General features: G+C 47.0%; 1 pseudogene; it reads right to left on the bottom strand.

Annotated features, from left to right (window-relative positions):
* Window positions 1-337: 337 nt before the first annotated feature.
* LOC134564994 (putative P2Y purinoceptor 10) lies at window positions 338-8,618 on the bottom strand (annotated as a pseudogene).
* Window positions 8,619-10,009: the final 1,391 nt, after the last annotated feature.

Raw genomic sequence — 10,009 nt, 5'->3', positions numbered from 1 at the left:
AGTATCGTGCAAGGGACAGCTTGGATACTCCCAAGTACTGCATAATTTTAGGGATATGTAAGTGTAGGTTTAGATGGGATCTTGGGAAAAAAATGTTCCCTCTGAGGGTGGGGAGGCCCTGGCACAGGTTGCTCAGAGCAGCTATGGCTGACCCTGGATCCCTGGAAGTGTCCAAGGCTGGGTTGGATGGGGCTTGGAGCAACTTGGGACAGGGGAAGGTGTCCTTGTCCATTCAGGGGTGGTATGAGTTTTAAGGTCCTTTTCAACCCAAACTGTTCCATGATGATCCCACAACTGATAAAACAGGAGGCTGGCAGGCACTGGAAGAGCAGGAAGCACCAGTTTGTATTGGAAAAGGATGTTTCTTCAGGGATTGATTTACAGAAAACCCAGCAAAAAATTTTCTCAGTACCCAGTGACAGTTGGGATGGTTTTTGTTGTTCAAAGCAAAACTGGTTTGGATAGGATCTTCATGTGCAACCACACACATCAGCAACATGACAAATAACACAAGACTCCCAATAACAACACAAGAGACACCAACGACAAGTCCCTGTTTTTGCAGCTCACACCAGAGCTCTGTGAGTCATTGTGCCCTGGGAGGTGTCATATCTCCCTCTTTGCTTGTGGCATAGCTATCATAATTTGTCTTCCAAATATTGATCCTCCATAATCAGCTGAGCACCTGAAGCTCCCAGGAGCCAGGTGGATCCTTCTGCTTGGCTCTGAGTGCCTTTTCCAGCAGCATGAGCTGAGCCCAGTTTGTTTGAACCCTCTCTTATAACACTGATGTGATATAGGTTAATATTCTGCTTGGTTATAGTCTTGCAGTCCAGATTAGGCTGGATTCGACCCAGGTGATAGAATTTTGTAGTGCAAAAATGTTGGAGCCCATGTTCCCATGGATCCTCTGCAGAGAGTGAAAGGTGAAGGAATTGAAATAAAACCTTTGGAAAAATTAAAATATATAAAGCCACACACATGAAGTATAAATTTAAGCCTCAGTTTTAAGCTTTCCTAAGTGCCTAATTGTTAGTGTAGGGGTACAGAGCTTCAGGCCTAGTAATAGAGTTTAGACATAACAAAAATAGAGTAGAGTACTGCTTATAATTTTTGGTATGAATTTTGTGCAAATAAGACAAAGTTTTTCACGTATGTTAAGATAAAATTTTTCACATAACAAGATAGAACTTTTACGCTAGCAAGATAGAGTTTTTTGCGCTAATAGATATACTATATGCGTAGGTTTTTTGATACTGCTTTTTGTAGTTTTTCATAGTTTTATGAACTTAAAAAATTGTACCTAGATTGGCCAGTGTGTAGATAAAAATATGAATATGCTTTTGTAATTTTTGGATAAAAAGCCTTTGGGTTGAAGGTGGAGGTATTGATTGATCAATCCCATCCATTGATCCAACCTCCACCTTCTGCAGCCTGAGGAACGGTCCTTGCCGGGGAGCTGAAAAGGGATTTTAAAGGTACCATCTATTGTAGTCTTTGTTGCTTGGGATCAGGGCCCCAGGGTCCCCCCCCCCCCCTTTCCCCCTTGCTGCGCATGCCGCCGGAGCTCTGGTTGGGGCCGCCAGGGACTCTGCACGGGTTTGGGACCCCGGGACCCCTTCCTGCCATTGTGGCCCTGCGGCCAGGAACTCTGCCAGGTTTGGGATCCCTCATTGCCATCGGGACCCTCCAGCCGGGGACTCTGTGTGGGTTCTGAACCTCGGGAGCCTTTTCTGTCACTGCGATCCCCACGGCTGGGAACCTTGTCTGAGATCCGTGATCCTGGGACCCCTTTCTGTTATCGTGACCCCACAGCCGGGAACCCTGTCTGGGATTCGTGATCTCAGGACCCCTTTCTGTTATCGCGACCTGTGGAATTGCATTTTATTAAAATGGTATGCTCTGGCTCACCCCTGCAAAGTGTATGGTTTATCCCAAGTCTGTAACCTCCCTGCAGTATCGTGTATCTGTAACCTCATTGGCCTGAGAATATATCTGCGCCCATTTTGAAACTCCCTGATAAAGGTGCAAATGGAGACGGCTAGTCCTCTTTGCCCTGGAGGCCTCTGGAGGCTCCGCTCCTCTCCCCTTCCCTCTCCCCTTCCCTCTCTCCCTCTCCTTCCCCCTCTCCCTCAGTGACCATGCTGCCTTCCCAGGGTCAAACTCCAAATAAATCCTCATCTCATCAGCACCTCACCAGCCATCTAGAGTCTCCTTGCCTGCCAGCATGCAAATACCAAAGAACATAGAGCCCGGAGGGCTCCTGGGGAACCTTCCCCGGGGACCCCCCAAAATCTAAACTACAACAGCGACCCCATGGCCGAGAACCCTGCTTGGGGTCTGGAAATTGGAGGTTGCTTTACCTGGAGGCTGTGATGTTAAATTCTGTGTTTTGACTATTGCTTTACTGGAATTTTATTTGCTAAGACTTTATACTCATAACCGATTGTAAGATTGTAAGACTGCTCATTTAGAACTTTCGTACCTTTAGACTTATACTTTCATGTAATAAACAACTGTGTAAGACCTTAAAATGTTCTTAGACCTTTAAGACCTATTAACCTGTAGAAATGGCCTTGGCAGAAAAAGGTTCCGTTTACATGAAGATAATGAACTATCCTGATCCAGAGCCCCGTGTGAGCATGGTGGATGCTCCAGGTAACGGTAGCTGTTGGTACCCAGGATCAGGGCTGAAAGCCCCAGAACGGTGCCAAGGCTGAGCCTCTCACTCACAGCCCGGGGTTCAGAAGGATTCCCAAAAATGGCAAATATGCAGAAGCACTGAAACACCTGAAATGAGGCACCTGAACCCACTGCAGTTCAGCATAGGAGAAACTTCGGCATCAACAATGGTTTTTGAGGGGATGGAAGACAACAGTCCCCAGGAGCAACAACCCAACCAGCAAATCTTTTGGCATCATAACGTCCTTATGGATCAGGTCCTGGCATCTGCAGCACACAAGGACAATTCCAGACAGATTTGGAGAGTAGAGCAGTCCTCACTGCAGCTCTGAGAAGCCCCTGCATGGACAGGGGTGGCTGATGCTCACAAGATGGATTTCAGTTGCAGCTCATCGGGTGGCGTGGAGGGGATGTCTATGCTGTTTATTTGGCCGAAGAACTTGGGAAGAGACGAGAACTTGAAGCAAGGGAGATTCCTCTTCCTGACATGGATGTCATGGGTGGTGTCGGTGCCAGAGGTGCTGCTCTGGTGGGGCAGGAGCTGGGCCCACAGGGCCATGCAGCCATGGCACAGCAGCTGTGCCTGGAACTCGGAGGTCATGAAGTAGTAGAGGACAGGGTCCAGGCAGAAGTTGAGGCTAGTCAGGTACAGGGAAATGGGGTGGAAGCGCAGCGTGCTCCAGTGCATGGCGCAGTCCCAGATGACGTTCTCGATCACCATCATGAAGAAGGGGAAGTTGGTGTGGTAGGGGGTGAAGCAGATAAAGAAGATGACAGCTCACATGAGGACCATCCTCAGGGCCTTCCGCTTCTCGCCGGCATCCTGCAGTGCATTGGGGCCCTCCCACAGGGAATGCCACATCCTCCACGTGCACCAGGCGATGGTGCCAAAGGGAATGACGAAGCCAAACAGCTCTGCCACCATCACCAGTGCGATGGCGACCCCTGGGCTGAACTGCTTCACACCCAGGTCTGCAAAGCAGCTGTTAATGGAGTTGGAAAGGGCTGGGGTCCTGACGATGATGAGGGGCAGGCAGGCAGCCCCCTCCAAGAGCCAGACCAGGGCACTGATGGTCATATCATTGTGACGTTTCAAGCCCTTGGCTCAGAAGGGGTGCAGCAGGAACAGGTACTGCTGGATGCTGATGCAACTGAGGAGGCAGATGCTGGCATACATGTTGAGGTACTTCAGGTAGAAGCATATCTGGCACAGGAAGCTCCCAAAGGGCCAGGTGTGGTTGCTGTAGAAGTAGGTCCGCAGGGGCAGTGAGAGGACATGGGCCAGGTCAGCCACAGCCAGGCTGATCATGAAAATGACAGCTTTGCTCTTCCTTCTGAGGAACCAGCACAGGACCCACAGGGCAGTGCTGTTGGCCAGGAGCCCCAGGATGAAGATGAGGGTGTAAGTGGTGGTGTAGAGGGTGGACTGGAAGGACATCTGGAGGTCAGAACAGTTCCTGGAGGACACGTTGCTCTCCATCCTGGCCGGGTCTCTTCACTCACGGGGCAGTCACGGCAGGGGGAGGGGTTCTGGAGTGGGTAAAAAGATGCTGTAAAGACAAAATCTCTATGGAGTAAGTGTGCTTTAGGACAATAAAGTCAGTTGTGTGTAGGTGTGTGTGCAAGTCAATGTGTGTGGTCGGAAGGGTGATCCCACTCCCAGGGAGTGATTCCAGGCATCCTCCAACCTCTCCTTGCAGAGATGCTCTGCAGGATCTCGTGAGATGCCCCAATTACAGTGAATACCCTGAGCTCTGTAACATCCATCTCTTGATTGCCAGAGAGCTTCTGCAGCTCCTTGGGTTTTCCAGGACCACTTTTATTTCATTAAGTTTTCCATCACACTCTTTCAAATTGGTGCTCTACATCTACAAGCAATTTCAGCTGAACTGTATATATACAGGGGTTTGAAATGGATTTAGGCAGTCTTTGCAGATCCATGCAGGGATCTAATGTGAATTGGCAGCAAAGGCAGTAATTAACATGCCCAGGCAGCTGAGGCCAGGGGAGAGCTGCAGACAGATCCATCAGCTCTGGCTCCAGAGTTAAGGTTGGATTTATAAGTTAATAACTGGCCAAACACACTCCAGTTGCTCTGATGGTCCTGCTAATTAAATTCCCTCACTCCTGGCTCATTGTGCAGACATCATGCTGGAGCAGCAGGGATTATCCCTCAGCAGCAGGAATTATCCTTCAGCAACTGCTCAGGACATGCAGGGAGATAAATGAAACTCCCTTCTAGTTAAAGTAGAAATTCTCCTCCATCTACCCATCCCAGCTCACCCAGTGCTGAAGGGATCTATTAGCAGGTCATGGAGAGTTCAGGTGCTCCTGCTGCTCTCTGGAGAGGTGATGGATTTTGCCATTCATGAGCAGATCCCTTGGGAAAGAATCTGTTCTTTTGGGAAGAGGGGATTTGGCAGCAGCAGGATACAAACCCAGGGGCTGCAGCATTGTCTGTAAAGACTGGATTTTCCAAGGAAATCCAAGTATTTTCTCCTTGGAAATGGAGCCTGTGAGAGGTAGGCAGCTGGCCCTGCCCTTCCCTGCCTGGAGCTGGGGCTGACAGAGCCCTCAGCACCTCCTGTCACTGTCACCCAGCCCCTCATCAATGGTAATTAAGAAGCAGCCACAGTGCTGTTTTCCAGAGCCTGGTGTTTGTCACAGGGATGGATTTCCAGGAGCAAATCCATCCCAATGCTTCAAGGTACAGTGTTGGAGCCCATGTTTCCATGGATACTCCGCAGAGAGTGAGAAGTGCAAGAATTGAATTAAAACTTTTAGAAAAATTAAAATATATAAAGCCACACACACATAAAGTAGAGATTTAAGCTTCAGCTTTAAGCTTCACATACCCTAAGTGCCTAATTGTTAGTGTAAAAGTACAGAGCTTCAGGCTTAGTGATAGAGTTTAGACATAACAAAAATAGAGTACTGTTTATAATTTTTAGTATGAATTTTACGCAAATAAGATAAAGTTTCTCACGTATACTAAGCTAGAGTCTTTTACGCATAACAAGATAAAATTTTTACGTTAGCAAGGTAGAGTTTTTGCACTAATAGATATGCTATATGCGTAGGTTTTTGATACTGCTTTTCATAGTTTTTTGTAGTTTTACGAACTTTAAGAATTGCACCTAAATTGGGTAGTGTGTAGATAAAGGTATGAATATGCATTTGTAACATATAGATAAAAAGCCTCTGGGTTGGAAGTGGAGGTATCGATCGATCAACCCGATCTATCAATCCAACCTCCACCTTCTGCAGCCTGGGGAAAGAGCCGTGCCAGGGCGCTGAAACGGGATTCTAAAGGTACCATGTATTGTAGTCTTTGTTGCGTGGGATCAGGGCCCTGAGGTCCCTTTCTCCTTCCCCGTTGCGGCTCTTGCCGCCAGAGCTCTGGTCGGGGCAGCCGGGGACTCTGCGCGGATTCGGGATCTCAGGACCCCTTCCTGCCACCCTGACCCTGCGGCCGGGAACCCTGGTCGGGAGTTGGAGGTTGTTTTACCCGGAGGCTGTGATGCTGTGTTAGAATCTGTGTCAAAACTGTTGCTTTTCTGGTATTTTATTTTCTAAGACTTTATGCTCACAACCAATTGTAAGACCGCTCATTTAGGACTCTCGCACCTTCAGATATATGCTTTTATGTAATAAACAACTTTGCATAAGACTTTAAAAATGTTCTTGGACCTTTAAGATATATTAACCTGTAGAAACGGCCTAGGCAGTACAGGATGAAGTTTCCTCCATCCTGCTTCTCCTCACCTGGGCAGCTTTTTGGTGGGGTTACCACATTTTCAGGTTCAGGAGGAAATCATCATCTTAGATATTTTATATATTTATGTGAAGATAAATATCTAAAGTACAGCCCCAGCCTCTCAGCTGACTGCCCCTCACCCTCACCTCTGATGAAGCAGCGTCAGTGCTCACACCCTGCTTTCCAAAATGAGCCATTCCCAATCTGCCTTTTTGCTTTTCCTTCTTTTTCCAGTGGAATTGGGGCTGTTGAGTGAGGGCACCTCTTGGTTGCCGACTGTGCCAGAGGTTTGTGATTACCCCACTGAGTTGAGAAAGGTAGGGGAGAGGGGACATCTGTGCTGAGGGAATAGTGGGAAGCAGCTCCTTGGTCTCTGCAGTATCCCTGTGCTCCTCACCTGCCCAAAAATCCATGAGGGACTTGTGTCCTTTGCACTCAGTCTGTTTAACCCAGAGAAAGGGGTGGCAGGACTTGTCTTCACATCTCTGCAGAAAACAGTCAGGGAAAACTGCCAGGGAGCATGGGGAATGCAGCTGTTCCCACCTTCTGTCACAGCTGTCCAGCAACAGAGGTGGCACCTGGTGTGGGCTCATGGAAAGGGTCACAGAGCCCTGAGTGTCCCTGCCACACAACTCAGCCCAAATCCTACACCTCTTCCATGGAGAGCGTCCCTGCTGGTTTTCTCCATGTTTTTGACTTTCTCTGGGAACACAGGAGTGCCTGTTCCTGGCAGGAGGGCTGGGTGGCACTCCCAGTACCCGACACAGCTTTGGGTGGCAGCACTTTGGAGGGCACTGGTAGGAAAGCAGCAGAGATCCCCAACTTGGGCTGGGGTCAAGCCAGGCTTGTTCACTACAATTCCTGGGAAGGTGGAGTTGTAATTTTTTTATTGTTTTCCAGTTTTCCCTTTGCCCCTCCAGCTTCCCCCTGCTTTGCTGGGGGTGTCAGGACAGAGATGCTCCTGTGGGCTCTGTCTGGAGTTTTGTTCAGTGCCTCTATAAATCTTCTATAAAATATTCCTGTCATTCTTTGATTATTTTCCCATTTCATCCATGCATGGATTTAAACACAGGCAGGAGCAGGGAGTGTTTTTTTTTTGCAAAGCTGAGTTTTAATCAGCTGAAATTCCAGAAGGGAGCCAAATATCAGTGCCTGAGGAGTCAGAGCGTGAATGTGGATGCAGCCCTGCCATTCATTAAACATCAAATAACTCTGCAATAATTAGGAAGCCAAAGCAGCTCTTAGGGCACCCGGGGTTGATTTTTGGAGTGTTCCTGGAGGCGAATATGGCTGTCAGTGCTGAAAACCGCCCAGCTCCTGTGAATCAGCCTGTGCCCCACCCAGCCTCACACCACCGGGCTGTTCCTGCATTTACTGCTCCCGATCCATTGGCAAACTCGCCCTCATCTTTTCCATGGGCTGCTTGGACAACTCAGGCTAAAGCTAAACTCTAGGCATGGCTGGGGAGAGCCCTCCAAGCTGGGGCATGGGGGAAGAGCTGCCTCCCTTCAGTGCTGGGATGCTGGAGGGAAAAGCAGGCTTGGGAAAATAATTTTAAAAAACATAGTAAATCTACTTATGGCTTGAAATGAGGTCTTGGTTTAAGTAGTGAAGTTTTCTGGCACTGAAGTTGTAAGCAACAATTTTGTTTGTTTAATCTAGGCACTAATAGGAAATGCGTAAATAGAGCTGGTCAGTTACGGCAGCCTCTGTCAGTAAGGACAAAATTGAGGGTTGTTGGCTAAAACAGCCCTACACCACACCCTGCCCCAGGCACTGACTCTCCTCACCCACCCTCAGAGAGAAATTTGTGGGCACAGCAGAAGTGGCTGAGGATGTTGCACCAGCTCCTGCCTGATACCATCTCTTGAAGAACTACAAAGAAGTGATAAAGTTGCTAAAACTGCACCAGTTTCAGTCTCCTGAAGAAAAGAGCAGAAATGCCACTCACCTTCCTGTGCTTCCCATGCTCCAGGGGGGTCATAGCTGTGCTAGGAAGCAGGAGCAGCCAGCGTCCTGATTTTATTTCTTGCTGATTTTCTCAGCAATCCCAGCGCCTCCTCGTTTAACTTCCACATGTTTTCAGAGTGCTGGAATCTTGCCAGCATCTGCAGCCCCATCCGGTGTCTGCAGAACAGAAAATCCTGTATTTTGTTTCTCTTCTCCACACTGAATGTGTGCAGTTAATGACATCAAAGCCACTGGGAAGGCAATGACGTCTTTTGGTGCCAGTGCCCTGAGATGGAGACTACAGATTTCTGTCCTGTCTGGGCACAGGGGCTGTGGGAGGGCATGGTGCCCTTCCCTCCAGCTGCTCCTGCTCCTCTCCACAGTCACTTTGCCTGGGAAGAGCTGTAAAATACAGAAGCAACCTCCCAATAAGCGCTTGCTGAAGGAAAACTGAGCACTCTGCCAGTGTAAGTTACTGGAAGGGAGTAATTTTCCCTCATTTTCTTGGAAGCTTGGTTAGCCTCAGATTATCAAGGCTGCAGGCTAAAGCTGGAGGGTTTGGACTTTATTCCTGAAATAATGTGATGGTTTAAGGTGGAGATTTTCCCAAAATACTGTTGTTTTAAAAATCCATAACATGCATCGTTCCCAATCTTCTTCTTTAATTCCTTTAATTCCTTTAATTCCCTTCTTATATATATGCACATATAGAGAGTTTTAAGCTATTTTTCTGCCTGCTGAGCATGACCTTCTTTCTGCATGGCTGAAGAAGTGGTGTAATATCGGGGTTTCTCCCGATAACTCCGAGGGTCCAGCCAGCGGAGTAATGGCTTAATAAAATAGCGAGACGGCTTCCCAGGATATGCTTTGTAAAATAAAGTTTTAATAACAGGAAAAATAATAAACGTTACAAAATGAAAAGAGATAAGCCGAGCACAGTGTACCAAGCACAGCTACACAGGCTAAGGCACTCCCAAAAAGCCTCGTGTACCCTTATGCAGGCCCTTTAGTACTCGATGGTCTAGGTGGGCTTTTTTGGCTCTTGGCCCAATGAGATGGACACTAGACTTTGAGGTGCACTTCTAAAGTCCTATCACTGTGTCTGTGTTGGGACCAAGCCAATTACAGCGAGCAGGCTATAGAAAATTCTAGCTTCACTTCCTTATATGGAAACACCTGCTCGGGTACAGAAATGCACGACTACATCTCACCCTGTAAAATCATATTAAAAAAAAGAAAAAAAAAGAGAAATAGTTACTTTGAAAAAATTCTCACTTTTGTTCATAATTGTGGTTGTGTCAATAACTTATTGTTATTTAACAAGTTGGTTTATAGTTAAGCTGTAGTTTTATGGATTACAAAATTTTAAATTTGGTACTTTCTTTTTATTAGCCAATCTTTTAAATTTAATATTTAGTCTCAAATTACATATGAATCTTATTTTACTTTTTGTTTGGGGAGATTTTTTCAAGTGAACTATATTTTCTTTTTCTTTTGCATAAAGATTTGACAATAACTTTTAACATACAACAACGAACAATTTTGACATGACAATAATAACTTCAAAAATTTTAACAGTGCAACTTTTATAAAACTTAAGTCTCTGCTTCAAACGTATTT

This window comes from Prinia subflava (genome assembly GCF_021018805.1).
Source record: "Prinia subflava isolate CZ2003 ecotype Zambia chromosome W unlocalized genomic scaffold, Cam_Psub_1.2 scaffold_31_NEW, whole genome shotgun sequence".
Lineage (NCBI taxonomy): Eukaryota > Metazoa > Chordata > Aves > Passeriformes > Cisticolidae > Prinia > Prinia subflava.
The sequence above is the reverse complement of the archived record's forward strand: the minus strand, read 5'-3'. Positions and strand labels throughout refer to the sequence as shown.